Source organism: Cryptomeria japonica, chromosome 9, assembly GCF_030272615.1.
Source record: "Cryptomeria japonica chromosome 9, Sugi_1.0, whole genome shotgun sequence".
NCBI lineage: Eukaryota > Viridiplantae > Streptophyta > Pinopsida > Cupressales > Cupressaceae > Cryptomeria > Cryptomeria japonica.
The window spans coordinates 605,109,887-605,127,531 of record NC_081413.1 but is presented as its reverse complement, the minus strand read 5'-3'; the positions used below and the strand labels follow the sequence as shown (position 1 = coordinate 605,127,531).

Here is a 17,645-nt window from a genome sequence, read left to right as displayed (position 1 = left end):
GAATTATCACACATTCTCAAATTATATAGCTGCCTTCGTAGCAGAATTTTGTTTGACTAAGACTTTGTCCCATATAGCTTTGCAAGCTTATTCCACAAGTCATGAGCAGATTTCTCTTTTGTAAGATTAAACATAACTGAACCTGCTAGAGATGACTGGATTGTTTCTCTAGCTATGCTATCCATGGTATTCCAATTCGATGTGCTCATATTTGCAAGTTTTGATGCAACTCCTTTAAGAGATCTCTCACATTCATCCTTCACTAACAAAGCTTGAATCTTAAGCTTCCATAGTGCAACATTCTAACCATCGAATTTATGCACCTAAAATCTGGTAACAACACTATTTATAGCCATTGCTCACTTCTCAAAACAAAAATTTTTTACACCACTAACCTATGCTCTGATACCAATTGTGAGAAAAATAACAAGTGCAAAAAATTCGAAAAGAAGAACAATAACACATAACAAACAAATTTAGGTGAAAAAACCTAGTAAAAATATACCACTAAAAAACCACAGGCAAATTATCTTTCGTCTTGATTCTTGGGAATTACAAAGTTACAACAATATTCAAAAACTATACTTCAAATCATGACTTTGAGTAGCCTAAAATGACTGAGTTCAAGAGTCTTACTTGAAGACAACTTACTAAATATAGTAAGTATGACTTGCACAATTACATGTAAAACACATATCAAAATTACTATTTATAGAAATTTTCCTAACAAAACTTTCTATTTATAGTGGGCAATCCATGATGACACAACTACTACTAGGTAAGCCCATGATGACTCAACCATTGCAAGCTAAGAGCCCAATTTGGACTCCACACTCCAACAAACCCAACCAACTAGAATTCACACCAGAATAATAATAAAACAAAATTCACGACAACACAAATAATAATTTAACTTTGGATTTATAATTTATTTTAAGAAATTATTATTTAAAAAGCAAATTGCTAAAAACTTCAGTTTCTTATTAATTTTCATAAAATTTCACGTTTTCATCTAAAACATAAATTATTCAAACATACTATTAACCTGATTCTCAAACTCATCATTCACTTAAAGATGTCTCAGTTCATCGAAGGAAAAAGTTAGAATAGAGTATCTGCATGTCAAACATAATGATGGTTAAATAAAATGTGGCAAAACAACATCTGGTTTGGTCGAGAATCAGCCGATCTGGCTTAGCCTTTGACGTTTACAATATGAAGGCTATGTACAACTCATATTTGTCGTTGGATGCCAATGTTTAATGCAAACAGCAACAAAAACAGCCTCTCAACTATAAGTAACCATTTGCTATTGGTGGATCTCAATTTGCACTATAACATGGTTTAAATTAAGCAATAAACTCAAACTTATTATAACATGACTCTAAGTTTCAATTCCAACACGTTTTAAATTGAACTCATGTTTGTCGTTGAATGCCAACGTGTAATGCTTATCAGCAAGAAAACCCTCTCAAAAATTGAAGTACCTTTTTGTTAATAAAATGAAGGAATAGACTCTGTAATTTTTATGTCAAAGCTTATCATAGCATGGCTCTAAATTTATCTTAGAGTAAATATGAATAATTCAGTTCACGGTTGAATTCTGATAAAACATTATACTTGAAAAGAACAAATAAGGCCACCATGTGTTTTCTACTGTTAAAAGATTGTAAGTTGAGCCTTTAACATTGGGAATCTCATTTTACTGTACTTGCCATATCAAATAATAGTTAAAATTATTGAAAATTATGTTTCTATCAAACGATCTGTAATTCTGTTGTCTACTCGTCAGTTCTGACATTTTACAATTCAAACACTCAAAAGAAATACACATATGCACAACTCAACATCATCGGAAATGTTGTCTCCTCATAACAAGATATCCATTTCTCTAAACTTCAAATGGGAGAGGCATGTTCTTAATTTTATTTTGGTTGAGCAAAAGAATTATCTATTGGATTTTTTTCTTCTTTTCATATTGCTTTTATAAGGTTAATATTGATTTGTTCGTAAAGAGGCTTGAAAGTATTCATATCATCCTTCTTCGGATGATTTCTATGTGTAAGTTTAGGTACATTGGTTGTACTTGATATTCCTATGATGTAGGAAAGGAAGAGGGCTTTGTTTTCTCCATATCTCGATGTCCCAAAACTCTTTATTTCATTATTCTTTTTAATCTCAATGCATATTGTATACCTCATGGATATTATCATAACACTCATAGGGAGATTCCATACATATATTGAATGTTAAATGACTAAACTTAGAAACAAGTATACATTTATCTCTTTTAACTTTACAATTCTAACACCATGTACATACTCTAAATAATGATGCACCATATAAGGCATTTCTAAGTTACATATAAAATATATTAAAATATGAAATAATTTAGAAAAAGTCCTCAAATTACTTAATCCCCACTTGTAGAGGCAAGATTATGCATTAGAGAGTATCAAAGAGTGTTGTATTAGCCATATTTAAGGAAATAATAGAATATGCATAGTTGTCTTGTTATAAATAATTATTATATTAAAAATATTTTACATAAATATTCAATTAGTTGGTTCACAAAGAATTTCATCATATGGGCAAGCATGCATAGAACCTTGAAATTGAAGTAGTCAGTAGTAATCATTATGGTGAATCTCCTTATCATAAGAGGAAATAATTGAAGGTGTAAGAGGATAAGGAGACCTACCATAACACATGACAACATTTATTGCTCATGTGCTTGGATTCATTAATTAATCACAATATTTCTATCTCATATCAATTATTAAGTGGCTAATTGATCATAAGAATACTTATTCACATAGTTTAATTAATTAGTTAATCATTTACATCATTGTTATCATTACACATTGCTTAATTAGTTGGTTCGTTGATTACATCATTATCATTTCATTTTACATTTACAAAAAAAATTGTGAGATAAATCAATTTATTAAACACATAAATTAATTTCCCCATCTTGGCCTTTAGTTTTCCTTTATTGCTTTTTAGAAATAAGAGATATATGTTAGAATAAGTTATCGACTTATGGCTTCCCTTACCTTAAAAATTAATGGTGTTGAGCTTGAGTTGCATGATAACTTATTCCCACTAAGAAGCTTAGGAGAGCAATCATCCCACAATCCAAATGCATCTTACCTAACTTACCTATAAACTATTCCCCTCAACCTTCTCATGATGAGGATAACCCTTCAATACATGTGTCTAATGGACAATTGACGAGGCTTGACAAGGAATTGGAAGGTCTTCAAAAATTTGCGAGTAGAGAACACCCGGTTGAAAAGGCAATCCCTTTGACTAAGAATCTAAGGAAGTTGATACAAGGTGGTTCACATGGTGTAGTATAGCTCACATAGTGGATGGAAACACTATGAATATAGCTAGTTGTACATGAGTACTTATATATACTAATCCTAAATTACAAGTTGAGATACCAATGTGCATACCTACAACAATCCTCACTATTCTTACATACACATCCGTTGTTATATCTTTTGTTGCATGAAATTGTAATGCCGCAAATCTTATAAGTAGGTTAGATAATCCTATCAATCAACATAGTTATGTGCCACCTTCAACCAATCTTCCTTTTGTTTCTCCAAACACCTATCAACCATCTCCACCTCTCATTTACCATAATGTTCCACATACCTACCATGTAATATCCCTTTAAACCTACTATCATAGTTGAACTTTTCACAAACTAATTCACCTATTGATGCCACTATAAATGGATCATTATTACAACAATAATCGACCAACTTGAAACAAACCTAGTCCCAAACAATCGTCCCATCATATTGCACAAGTAGCTTGCATTCAATTGTGATTCTTAAGACTCCCATACCACAACACATACTGATACCTCATTTTAATAAATATAATGGGAAAGTTGATCATAATACTGATGTGTTGGAATTGAGCACAGTGAATTAATTTTTGAGGATGATCTTGTTGTAAAACTTTTCCTTAGATCCTTGAAAGAAACTACCTTGGATTGCTTTTTCTATTTGCCTAATAACTCAATCAATAATTTTGAACGATTAGTATTTCAATTCTTGTAAGATTTTTAAAATATTACTGGGCCACAAGTTACGTTAATTGATTTGGTGTACCATAAATAGGGTGTGAAAGAGAAACTAACTAATTTTATTAGTAAATATCAAAATTTGTATTCACAAAATTATTATTCTCTTTTTTATGTTGATATTTAGAGGCTTTTCATTGGTAATTTACAACTACATATTAGAGATAAAGCACCTAATTCCTTCCACGTGCTATTTCCTTCCACCACTTTGTGCTATATAAAGCACCTAAGCAAGCAGTCTTGACACGCTAAAATTTAGTTGAAGTTTCAATATTGAGAGAGTTTGAGCTTCATTTGCAGATTCAGATCAGCAGCACTTTAGCTGTTTTTAATACATTAATCATGTCAAAACGTTACTCGGCAAATTTTATGTTAGTGCTGTTTACATTCATTGTCTTATTTGATTCTCTAGCATGGGCAGACTTGCACAACTACACATTCGTTGTAAGTAGATTTCTATATATCTGTGTTTTTCATAAACTAAGATGTTTTATAATCTATCGAGGGGCTTAATGAATCTTGTTATACCTGCTGAATTGGATCTTCCATTAAATTAGCAGAATGAGAAAGGCAAGCTCAGGAGACAGATTTATTGCTGTTATTGAGTTTCTAGTTGATGTTTCATCTAATCTTCATTGTGTGTTTTAACGTTATGTAATAGAATTGACAATTACTACAATAGTATGATAGAGATCATAGAGATCAACAGTTTTTCATTCGTTGATTAATCAAGGGTAGAGCTGTAAACACAAATACGGTCCAACACAAATTTCTATTTAAGAGATCTAAAGCAAAATTTTCTTCTTTTTATTCTATTTGCACAGATGGAAACCACAAATGTTACCTGACTGTGTAAGACTTCCAGGTTCCACTCTTTATATTCGAAATGGGGACACACTTAATATTACAGTTTATAACAAAGCCAAGTAAAACGCCACCATCCACTGGTAAATTTTTGCTCTTGTAGACTGTCAATTCCATTGATGATTCAAAACATATTAACAAGAACTTGATTTTCAGGCATGGAGTGAGACAGATGGACCCGGGTACATTACACAGTGGCCCATCCAAACAGGGGAAAAATTTACATACAACTTCACAATTACTAGACAAGAAGGAACGTTGTGGTGGCACGCCCATGTGTCATGGCTCCGTGCAACAGTTTATGGAGCAATGGTCATTCTTCCAAAGAAGGGCATCTCTTATCCATTTACCCAACCCCAAGATGAGTTTCCTATAGTTCTAGGTAATGGAAAGTTAAACAAATTTAATATAAATCTTATTTGCTTATTGATTTTTAAAATATCATTAGTCAAACGTTTCTTCAAAAATTGACAAAGGGCGTTTAACCTTTAATATTAAAATGCTGTTTTAAGTTATATTTTTAAGCATTCAATTTTCTATAAGTAGGTCATATTCAGGTTATTTTTTATATCTCGTCTTCTTGTTTTCAATATTGTGTTATATCTATTGATTAGACTTCTTACTAGATTACTTGTGATACTCTAAACGTATACAATTCTTCAATATTCAGAAAACTTATTTTTGAGATGGAAAACTCTTTATAAATCAAATTGTCTTGAAGAACTTAACATTGATGATCCAACAACTAAATATTGAATTGGAAATATTATCTAAAAGAAGAAAGATATTTTTTTTTTTGACAATCATAGAGAGGAATAATTTGTATGATGTATGGATTTAAATTGTTTTATATAGAAAAATTAGGAAATTTCTGTATGCTCGTCATTTAAAATTTAAAATTTAATTATTGTCCGTTAGCTCATGAACCCACTCTTGTTGATTCTATACTTTTGCTCTCTAATTTGCTAGAATCTCTATTTCTGACTTGTTATCAAGGATGACTGTTTTAGAAAATTGTTTACTTACATTTTATTGAATGAAATAATCAAATTGAACAGGGGAGTGGTGGAATAGTGATCCCATCAAAGTCGAAGCTGAAGCAAAACTCAGTGGAGGTGCACCGAATGTTTCAGACGCTTTCACTATAAATGGACAGCCAGGAGGCTCCTATAACTGCTCAAAATCAGGTATCAATTTTCTCTTCAAAACAGGCACTGTGAATGTAACCAAGGCTCACCCAATTCCGTTTTTCACTAATCATAATCAACACTGCAATCAACTTTAATGAAATTTTATGTATGCATGAACAACAAATTTCTCTGTAGAGAAGGGGAAAACCTACCTCCTTCGTATCGTCAATGCTGCAGTCAATAATCACCTATTTTTCAAGGTAGCATCACACAATCTCACAGTGGTAGCCGTGAATGCCTCCTACAGACGTTCTTCTCACAGCCAATCAAGCGGAAGCCAAATACTATATGGCCACCAGTGTATACACTACTCAAGGATTTTATGACAAAACCAATGCAACTGCCATTCTAAACTACGTGGGCTCTAATTCATCTGCCACTCCAATTGGTCTAAACCTTCCAGAATTCAACGACACTGCAACTTTAGTCAAGCCTTACGAAGCCTGGCTTCAGAGGAGCATCCAGTGGACGTTCCCCAAAACATAAGCGACAGTAGCATCATAACCGTGAGACTCGATTTACTTCTTTGTGCAACCGGCGCTAACTGTAGCGGCCCTGACAATACCAGAATGGCTGCTAGTATGAACAACGTATCAGATGTCTATACCACCGACTTTCCTTCACCTCCACCCGTTGAGTTTAATTATACTGGCGATGTACCTAATACTCTCTGGGCGCAAATTTCTGGCACAAAAGTGAAAGTGATTGAATATAACAGTTCAGGTGGTGTTCCAGGGAACCAATATCTTCCAATCAGACAATCATCCAATGCATATTCATGGTTATGACTTTTATATTGTAGGAGAGGGATTTGGTAATTATAATGAAAGTGATCATGACCCTTTCAATCTAGTCGATCCACCTCAACGAAATACTGTAGGGGTTCCTGTCAATGGATGGGTTGCTATCAGATTCAAAGCTGACAATCCAGGCAATAAACAAAGTTTCATTATTTTTCATGATTCTAGAGATAATATAGAGCTTGAAATTGAAAAATTGAAAATATGTATGGAGGATTGAAGGATTTTTCCGTTTGTGCAGGTGCATGGTTCGTGCATTGTCACTTTGATGACCATGTAACATGGGGGTTAGTAACGGTCTCTCTTGTGAAGGACGGCACTCGTGCTTCGGAAAGTTTGATCCCTCCTGATGACCTCCCCAAATGCTAGAGCAAGTTCCAATGTTACATTACTTTTTAATATAAGAATTTGAAGCTCTAGAAAGTTCGAGATCGTCACTTTTTAATATTGTAATAGCGAAATCAAGACTTAAATAAATCATGTAACATTGATCATGTTATTATTTATTATGTATATGTTGTTTGTTGATGCTATGCTTGCATCAAATTGCAAACAATCTATATTAGGATGTCATTATGGGTTTGTAGATTTCACTTTGTATGTTAGAGTTTGATTTGGATACACATGATCTGATTAAGAATTTAATTGTGTGAATTTGTGAATTTTATTGTTACATTTTGTAATGGCTTTTTGTGCTATAATCTTGGTCAATTCAATGACGTCTATTAAATTGATCATTCTAGCCTAGTGGAAGTGCTTAAATTTTTTATATTGATCCTAATATATCTTATGGTGTAATTATGTTATTGTGGTCTATATTATGTGTGGTAGCCATATCATGTTCCTCTAGTTTGAGCTTCATATTCATTCATGTTGCAATTTACAATGCCTTGATTCCCTATATCATGCCTTGGTTCATATTTCATTGGCCTCAAATACTATGTCCCTATGTGTGTGTGTGCTTTGAATCGTTTGAATGTTAATTGATGCTTGTCACACTCATAGAACTTAACACATATCTTTAACTCACTACCTTTATTCTTCTTGATTATATTGATTATTCTTATCACCTATACACTATTCGAGAGTTGGTGCATTGATGCCATAATGTGCTACATGTCAATTTTTTATTGAATTAGGTGTGAGATCCCAAACAACCTAGTATCTCCTTTGTACATTCATATAGCTAACCTATCCTATCTACCAAATTTGATTATCTTCTATTGCTTATAGTTCATTCTTCTTTCATGTGCTCACCACTCACCCACATTATTAAATATATACAGTGTATAACACCACAATGCTCTTTTTTTTAGATAATAGTATATTGGCCAATGATTGTAGCCCATGTGATACTAGTTAGTAGAGATGGTGAGTCCAATTCTCCTCCAACACCCTTATTTTTCTTCTAAGATTTTACATTAGCAACATCAAGAGGCAATATTTTCAATGGGGTGTAGAAACATGATCCTACATCTATGAATGCAAACTAAGATCTGAATTGTCCACATATATCATTGGGAAACCTAAATAGTCTAAAATACTATCTTGTAGGAGAGTTAAACACTTAGATCTATTTTCCCTTTTTGGAATGTGTAAATTAATTAAGATGAGTGTATGGCTGATCTAAGTTTAATGATAGGAAAATGATAACTTTCAACATTAATAGTAAATTATAGAACAAAAAACCAATACAATAGACCAGATTTGGAAAGAGGACATAGAAAGGAACACCTATCTACAAACTAACCTTGAAAGTGTTAAATTGGTATGCTGGAAGCTCTAGTCTGAGGGTGTGTGTGCAAAAAGGGGAAAAATTATAATCGAGATTTCCTCTAAGTTTCTCTCTTAAAAATTTAGTCAAAAGAAGTTAGACATGTGTGTTGGGTGCCCTAGTCAAAGGGTTTTTACCTCTTTGAAATTTGACAATGTCTGACATAGTCTTCAATGTGCTTCACATTCATATCTACGCTTGTACACACAAGAAATGGAAAATAAGGGTTGTGATATATAAGGGCTTACCTAAGTCAAACTATGTGTTGGTGTTTCCACCTTCACAATAGCTATGATTGATGAAAAAGAGAGTTTTTCCTCAAAATCACATATGGTAAACAATAATTTAAATAATCTAATTGACAAATAATATCTCAAATATGAAACCTTTAGCATAAAGTCTCACATAAGGATTGATCTTGCTATAAGATGTTAATGCATTCCTTCATCATGGAGGAACAAATTATGATTGATCATGATTGTTGTAACAAAGTTGCAATACCCTGCTTTGTCAGAATAATTTATCAAAGCTCGGAATCGTGGTGAAGTTTAGGTGGGTAAGGTGAAATTCATTGTGTCTATGGATACTATTAAAGCTTCTATGAGTCTAGCAGTTGAATGCTTGACCTTCCCTAAGAGGAAAAAGGGTAATTACAAAGAATATTTTAATAGGTTCTTGAAGCCAAGGAGAAAATGTGGCATATTATCACAGTTGTTTCAACGGGAACAACTTGCCTAGTATTTGGAAAGAGGCAACATTGCTCCTCATTAAATTCATCACCTTCGATGGGAGGTTCAAGCAATTCCACTCACAACTTTTCCCCATGCTTAATCACTTGAGGTATGGTTTGAAAATGAATTTCTTCTTTTGGCCTTTTTCATCTATTTCTCAATCTTTTGTTGTGGCCAAAACCATAGATGTCCTTCCCCTGCACCAGGGTCTTATTTTTTTACTTTACAATTTTCATCCGAACATAACCCCTACTAGTGGTCTAGATTTGAATCCTTTTGGCCCTTCTCTGAGCTTTGAAATTTTAAACATCTTGGATTGCAAAGAACCTGACCCCATTCCTAAACATAAGGGGACCACTACTTGGGTCAACCCTAGAAAAATGGCTAAATGTAAGAACCCCTCGACCCCTCCTACTATTTAAAGTATTGTTGATGAGCCAAATGATAAGGTGAATATTTTTGAGTATTTTGCCTCATCTTGGTCTATTGAGTCAAAATTGACCTTGGATAGCCCTATTAACAAAGAGGGTACCCCTTCCATTGGTTCCCGCCCCCTCTTGGTGAATTTTCCAAGAAAATGGGACTGCCATGTGTATGCAGGGAGAGTTAATGGACTCTATGATAGTTACAATAAGCAACAAGCTATCATCTGCTATCTTTTGGGTTAGCTTAATGTGGCAAGGAATAAAATTATTATTTTTGAAGCCCTCATTGAAGTTGATTCCAAATCTTCTAGCTAGGCTATGGAGGACCAAGATCAGAGAGTTTGGGAAGTAGCTAATTATTTGGTCGAGAAGCTAGACAAATGAAAAGGTATAAAGGAAGAATTGAATGGGCTTTATGAGAAAATTGAATAAATAGAGGACAAGAAGGAAATAATGAAGGCTATGGAGGAGATTCAAAGTAGCCAAGTGTCCCTCAAAATAAAAATGGAGGATGTGATTGTGAAGAGTAATAAAATGTTTAAAAGGAATTTGGCAACCCTATAGGGTATCCAAGAGGAGATTGAGTAGAAGTAGGCTTGAAAGAAGAGGTCCTTCCCCTGCACCAGGGTCTTATTTTTTGACTTTACAATATTCATCCAAACATAATTCCTACTAATGGTCTAGATTTTAATCCTTTTGGCCCTTCTTTGCGTGTTGAAATTTCAAACGTATTGGATTGCAAAGAACCCAGCCCCATTCCTAAACATAAGGGGACCACTACTTGGGTCAACCCTAGCAAAATGGCTAAATGTAAGAACCCCTCAGCCCCTCCTAATATTTGTAATATTGTTGATGAGCCAAATGATAAGGAGAATGCTTTTGAGTATTTTGCCTCCTCTTGGTCTATTGAGTCAAAATGGACCTTGGATAGCCCTATTAATAAAGAGGGTACCCCTTCCATTGGTTCCCACCCCCTCTTTGGTAAATTTGCCAAGAAATGGAACTTCCCTGTCTATGCAGGGAGAGTTAATGGACTCTATGATGGTTATAATAAGAAACAGGCTATCATCTTCTATCTTTTGGGTTAGCTTATTGTGACAAGGAATAAAATTATTAGTTTTGAAGCCCTCATTGAAGTTGATTCCAAAGATTCTAGCTAGGCTATGGAGGACCAAGACCATAGAGTTTGGGAAGCAGCTAATTATTTGGTCGAGAAGCTAGATAAATGAAAAGGTTTAAAGGAAGAATTGAAAGGGGCTATATGAGAAAATTGAATAGAAAGAGGACAAGAAGGAAATAATGAAGGCTATGGAGGAGATTCAAAGTAGCCAAGTGTCCCTCAAAATAAAAATGGAGGATGTGATTGTGTAGAGTAATGGAATGTTTAAAAGGAATTTGGCAACCCTATAGGGTATCCAAGAGGAGATCGAGTAGAAGCAAGCTTGAAAGAAGAGGTATTTATACTCTTCCCCTACTACAGGGTTGGAGGTGTTAGTGTCAATGGTGAAAGTGACTCAAGAGTCACCTACTATTTCTTCTAGAAAGGGATCCAACAAATGAATTTCCTTCTATAATAAGGTGAAGGATATAAGTCTAAATTAGAAGATTGAGAATCCTCCCACTAGGTAGGCCATTGGTTTGTACCTTTAGTATGGATGGGTTTGTGTGTTTTTTTGTGCTAGTTTTTATTCTTGCTTATCTTTAGTTTTTGTTGAATCTAGTTGGGTGCCTATTGGTTTTCACTTTTTTTGGCAATTAGCATAGGGGTGTTGGGTTACAATTGCTCATGAGTCACATGGCTTTTTTCCCTTTTTTAGCTTTGTAGTGGTTATGTAATGGTTCGGTCCTCTCTTGATTTTAACTAATAAAAACAAAGATGTATGCTAAAATGCTTGGTTCATTCATTATAGATCTATGCTCAATTGAATTGGTTGTTCTCAATAAGAATTTAATTATTTCACTAATAGTTGATTGAAATGAGAGAGGAAGTTGTATTTATATGCAACTTATATGTTTTCAAATATAACTTCTAGGGATTCCAACATCAGAGGGAAATTTTTTCTACTTACATAAATGACATTCATATTTTAAATTTTGGGGATAAAATTCTTTGATAGAGCCATTCTGCACCCTATTCCTAGCAGTTTGAGCTAGGAAAAAATCATAACTAGCTCGAAATGCACCAAATTAATAGATTTGGTCTCAAAACTAGGCACAATCAAGCATAAGTTAGGTACACCCTAGGCACAACCACCAAAGTGGGTCCAAATTAAGGGTGAAATTATAAAGTGATATAATTTACTATAGCACATTTAGCCTCCACTTTAGCAAGTGTATGAACTTACCTTCATACTCTTGGTAAAGTATAAATAATCAAAAGATCATTTCCCCAGGCTTGGCATGGTAGTGGCCCTCAAGACTTATGATCTTATCATTCTACAATATGAATATAAAATGCAAGAACACGGTGAGCAATATGACCAACATTGGTAACTCACATGGATCATGCAAAACACAAATATATGGCATCTAAGACTACTTATACTAGAAAAAAATAACTAGGCTCCATATCAAAAGATAAGGCATCACATCTAGGACTAGTAAGAATCCTCGGATTCATACTAGAATTCATGTTATAAAAAATAAAATATGGCCTCTAAGACTAGTAAGATCCCTAGATACTTTCAAGGGTCCATGTACACAAGGAGTAACAAAGCTATCAAGTTTTGTTGTGCTAGGTGGCTCATAAATAAGTGAAGATATTACGAGGAATAGAAAATTGTGTTATTATAGGTGAGCTTCATGCCAATATAGATTACTAAACCAGGAAAAACTCTATTTTCTAGGTAATCTTGATAGGAGACAATAATATGGTGCTACAATAGCACAAGCACGTTCATGGTGTGTGGTCAAAGTGTACAACCAATCTCATGGTGTATGCATAAAGTGAAATGTTGACAGGGTAAAAGTACAAACCTGTGTCACATTGGAAAAGGTTAACACAACAATAATTATTCAAATTCAATGCCATAAAAGTGGCATTTGTATTTCAAGTTTGAAGATGATGTAAATTGATGAAATGTATTAAATTTGATGAAGTTTTAGTCTATTATTTTTAAAAATTTTTTTTTTATCAAGGATTGATATTGTTTGATATGGTTGTTCATTGCTTCTGCTAGGATATGTTGTTGACATTTATGTCAACATATTCCTGTGATTTGATCCGGTGTACTTGGAAAGATCTTCTGATCCGGTGTTGCCGATCACTATAGTCTATTTTGTGGAGGTTGATATTTCTCGAGTATATTCTTGTGTGATGTGATCTTGTGCTGAGACTCTAAGATATTGTTTTGGGTGGTCTTGTGCTGATAATATTTTAGATGGTTCATGATTTCATGCTCCGCGAGTTATCTTTCTTGATGACAGTTAGTGATCGGTTGTGTTCTTGAGCTTCTACACGTTGACGGATAAATATTTGAAAAGTGGTGTTGGTGCAACTATTCTAGATGATTATAACATTCTTTCTGATGTTTCCTAATCATTTCCTATTTGTTTTGGCAATCCTCATTGATTGTGGTGCAAGTTTTTAGTGATTTTCATCAACCAGTATTGATTTTTGTGTTATGCGGTATTTCTGGCGGTGTAGTATGTTTTGGTTGACCTTGGAGTGATTTTCGGTGGAGTTGATCAATTGGGAATTCGAATTTGATCCATGTTATGCTATACAAATCATCATATTGGTCCGATGGTGGATCTTTGTATCATGTGATGTAATTTTGTAATTGAGGGTTGAGGGTTTAGCTGACCTTGTTATCAAGGTTGATGAATTGTATATATAGGTGATATAGTCATGTAATTTAGGTGCTGATGTTGTGTCTACATCATCAGAAAGAGATTTATGAGTGAACAAGTGATTTATCCTTCGGTGTTGAGTTTTTGGTGAGATTAGTATTGCAGGGTAAACATTGGTGCTTAACTGGAACTGTAATCAGGCATTTGGAGATTCTATTCTTTCAGTTCATTTCTTGTGGATTGTAGTCTGAGTATTATTATAAGTCAGTGAGAATTTCTTGAGGGTTGTAGCCTTCTGGGCCATTATATTTGAGCAGTGAGCTCTAAACAGTGTGCTTGAATGCATTAACATTCCCCATTGTAATATTTTCACATAATACTACAGAGTATCATCTTACTATGGGTAGGTTCCCACAATGGTTTTCCCCTTAACTGGGTTTTCCATGTCAAAAATCTTGGTGTGGTATGTCATGCTATTAATTTTCTTATTTATTTATTGTTGCAGTTTGTTAGATCTGTTGTTGTGCTTAAAGTTTTATATTTCAGTAAAGACTGATTCACTCGCCCCCTCTCAGTCTTCCTTCTTTATTGCTTCTAATGATTGGTATCAGAGATAGATCCTCTGGTAGAAGCTTAATCGCTTGAGGAGATCCGAGATGGAAGCTCAAGGTATTATGTAAGAAGTAAAGTCAGAGGTTTGATGGAAGCAACTATACTATATGGATGAATCATATGGATGTCTTGGAGAAGATTACTGGAAGATTAAAAAGAATCCCTATGTTGTTCCTTAGAATTGACCATCTACTCATGTTGAAGTTAAGGAAGTATAATACAATATTAGAGTGAAGGAAGCATTGCTTAGTGCCTTGACTGATTAAGAGATGACAAATATTATGGGACTTCAGACCGCACATGAGATCTTGGAGAAGCTTGAGATTTTGTGTGAAAGTGACAAATAGGTGAAATTTGATAAGTTGCAAAGTTTGAAAGGAAAATATGAGACATTAAAGATGGGAGATGATGATAACATACATTCATTTATGGCTAAGGTGGATGACCTTGTTCTAGGTATCGAATGTACTGATTGAAGCATTAAGGAAGATGAAATTGTTGCTAAGGTTCTGAGATCTTTGCCTCTTCCTTGTAAACAGAAGGTTGTTGCTATTGATGAGATCCTAAGTGTGACTATAATGACGAGAGATGTATTGGTTTGAAAGCTTGTTGCATTTGAGTTGTGTAACTTTAGACAATCATATGAAAAGTTTGAGATAGCATTTAGAGAATCTACCTCTATATTCAATAAGAAGAAGTATGATCCTAATGAGTGTAGGATATCCATATATGAGAGGGAGAGAAAAGAGATTGAAGCGAAAGAAAGAGATCTTGATGAACTTGAAGAACTGATTGCCTAGAGATTTCCTAAAGGTGTTGGTAAGTATGATGGAAAGTTGCCTTTGAAATGTTTCTCTTATAATAAGATAGGACATTTTTCTTCTATATGCTCAAAGAGAATGGCTAAGTATGATAGGCATGATAAGTTTGATAAGCATGATAGGAATGATAGATATGAGAAGAATGATAAGCCTTATGTCTAACCAAAAGTTTAGGAACAAGAAGAACTGTTATTTTGCTGTTGATGAAGGTGTTACAGATGATTAATCAGGAGGAGATGAAGTTGTGTTTATTGCCATTAAAGAGGATAGACATGCACCTATTGATTCCACTAGCTATTTTGTTGAAGAGAAATCTTTGGCAACTAAGGTAGAAGAAAAGGATGAATGGGTGATTGATAGTGGTTGTTCACATCATATGACCCGTGATAAAAGAAAATTTGTGAGAATGGAAAGGTATGATGGTGGAATAGTTATATTTGGAGATGACAAAGATTGTGTAATCTGTGGGAGAGGCTCTATTTATTTTGATGGTAAGCATAACACTGATGATGTCTTGTATCTTGAAGGTTTGAAGGATAATGTTTCAAGATTATTGGATAAATGGTTGATAAGGGTTATGATCTACAATGCCTTCGGTATAGAGATTGCGTCTAGGAATAAGACTAAAGGTAACATTTTTCATTTGAATGCTGGTGAGAAAAGTTGTTTGATTGCTAAGATAGATGAGAGCTGGTTGTGGCATAGGACAATGTGTCATGTAAACTTTGATTCGATAATTAAGATCTATTCTACACAAGATGTAAGAGATCTACCTAAGATTGTTAAGTATGCTAATCCGGTATGTAAGCAATGTTAGTTGGGTAAGAAAACAAGAATTTTGTTCAAGAGAAAAAAAAAATATCTGATGGACTTCTAGATCTTGTGCATAGAGACCTATGTGGACATACAAATGTTAGAAGTGTGCAGGGTAATAAATATTTTATGCTACTAATTGATAACTATTCCAGGATGATGTGGGTTGTCTTTTTGAAGGAGAAATCAAAAGAATTGGACAAATTCAAGATATTCAAAGCTATGGTGGAAACTAAGTCTGGATTGAAGGTCAAATGTCTGAGATCTGATAGAGGTGGAGAATTTTGTTCTAGTGAGTTCAAATCATTTTGTGAGATGAATGCAATTAGAAGACAATTATCTGCTCCTAGAACCCCACATCAAAATAGAGTTGTTAAGAGGAAGAACAAAATTGTTTTGGATGTTGAAATGAATATGTTGATTGAAGGAAATGTTTTGAAGATCTACTAGGGAGAAGCCATTAGCACTGCTATTACCACATTCAACAGAGTTCATATCAAAGGTGATACTGGTAAGACCCCTTATGAGCTATGGTTTGGTCATGTTCCTACTGTAAGATATTTCAGAGTATTTGGTAGAAAATTTTATATCAAGAGAGATGAGGATATAGGAAATTTTGATTCTATAAGTGATGAAGGTATCTTCTTGGGATATTCAATGAAGAGCAAGACCTACCACTAGTATAATAAGAGATTGAGAAAGATAGTTGAAAGTGCAAATATGAAGGTGGATGAGAACCTTGGGAAGGAAATCAAAGCATGCACTTATGATGATGGTCAACATGTTGTTATGGCTCCTATTCATCTCGAAGAGCCTATGAAGAATGATCTCGTAGAGACTATTAATCTAGATGTTGTTGTTGCTGGTGAAGATGTACAGGAATCTAAGAATCAAAATAATCGGAAGACTTTGAGGTATGTAAGATTAAATCATTCTGAAAATCAGATTATTGGTGATAAGAAGAAGGATATTTGCTGAAGAAGTATGTTTGATTTCTAAAGTTGAACCTAAAGATGTTGCTGAAGATTGTAAAGATGAAAGTTGGATGAGAGATATGGAAGAAGGACTAGATTAGATTGAAAAGAATAATATTTGGGAACGTGTGCCTAGACCTAAGGATACGAATGTTATTGGTACTAAATGGGTATTCAGAAACAAGTTGAATGAAGCCGATGAAGTTGACAAAAATAAAGCTAGATTGGTTTATAAAGGGTATTCACAACAAGAAGGAATTGATTATGAGGAGGCTTTTTCTCAGGTTGCTAGACTTGAAGTTGTCAGACTGTTGCTTGCTTATGTTTCTTATTAAGATTTCAAGGTATATCAGATAGATGTTAAATCAACCTTTTTGAAAGGTGATCTAGAGAAAGAAGTTTACATTGAATAGCCTAATGGATTTTCACTATTAGATGATGGAGACATGGTATGTAAGTTGAAGATAGCTCTTTATGGATTGAAACAAGCTCCTAGAGCCTGGTATGCTAGATTAGATAAACACTTGTTAAAATTGGGATTTACTAAAGGTATTGTTGATAGTAATCTATATTTTAAGATTGAAAATGATAACATCTTGATTGTTGAGATCTTTTTTGATGATATTAGCTTTGGTGTTGATGATGAATTGAGCATGAAGTTTATCGGTGATATGCAGAAAGAATTTGAGATGTCTATGATTGTTGAAATGAAATTCTTCTTATGTTTGCAAATTGCACAGACAAGAA

General features: G+C 34.0%; 1 pseudogene; it reads left to right on the top strand.

Annotated features, from left to right (window-relative positions):
• Nucleotides 1–4,663: 4,663 nt before the first annotated feature.
• LOC131044764 (laccase-3-like) lies at nucleotides 4,664–7,325 on the top strand (annotated as a pseudogene).
• The last annotated feature ends 10,320 nt before the right edge of the window (nucleotides 7,326–17,645 follow it).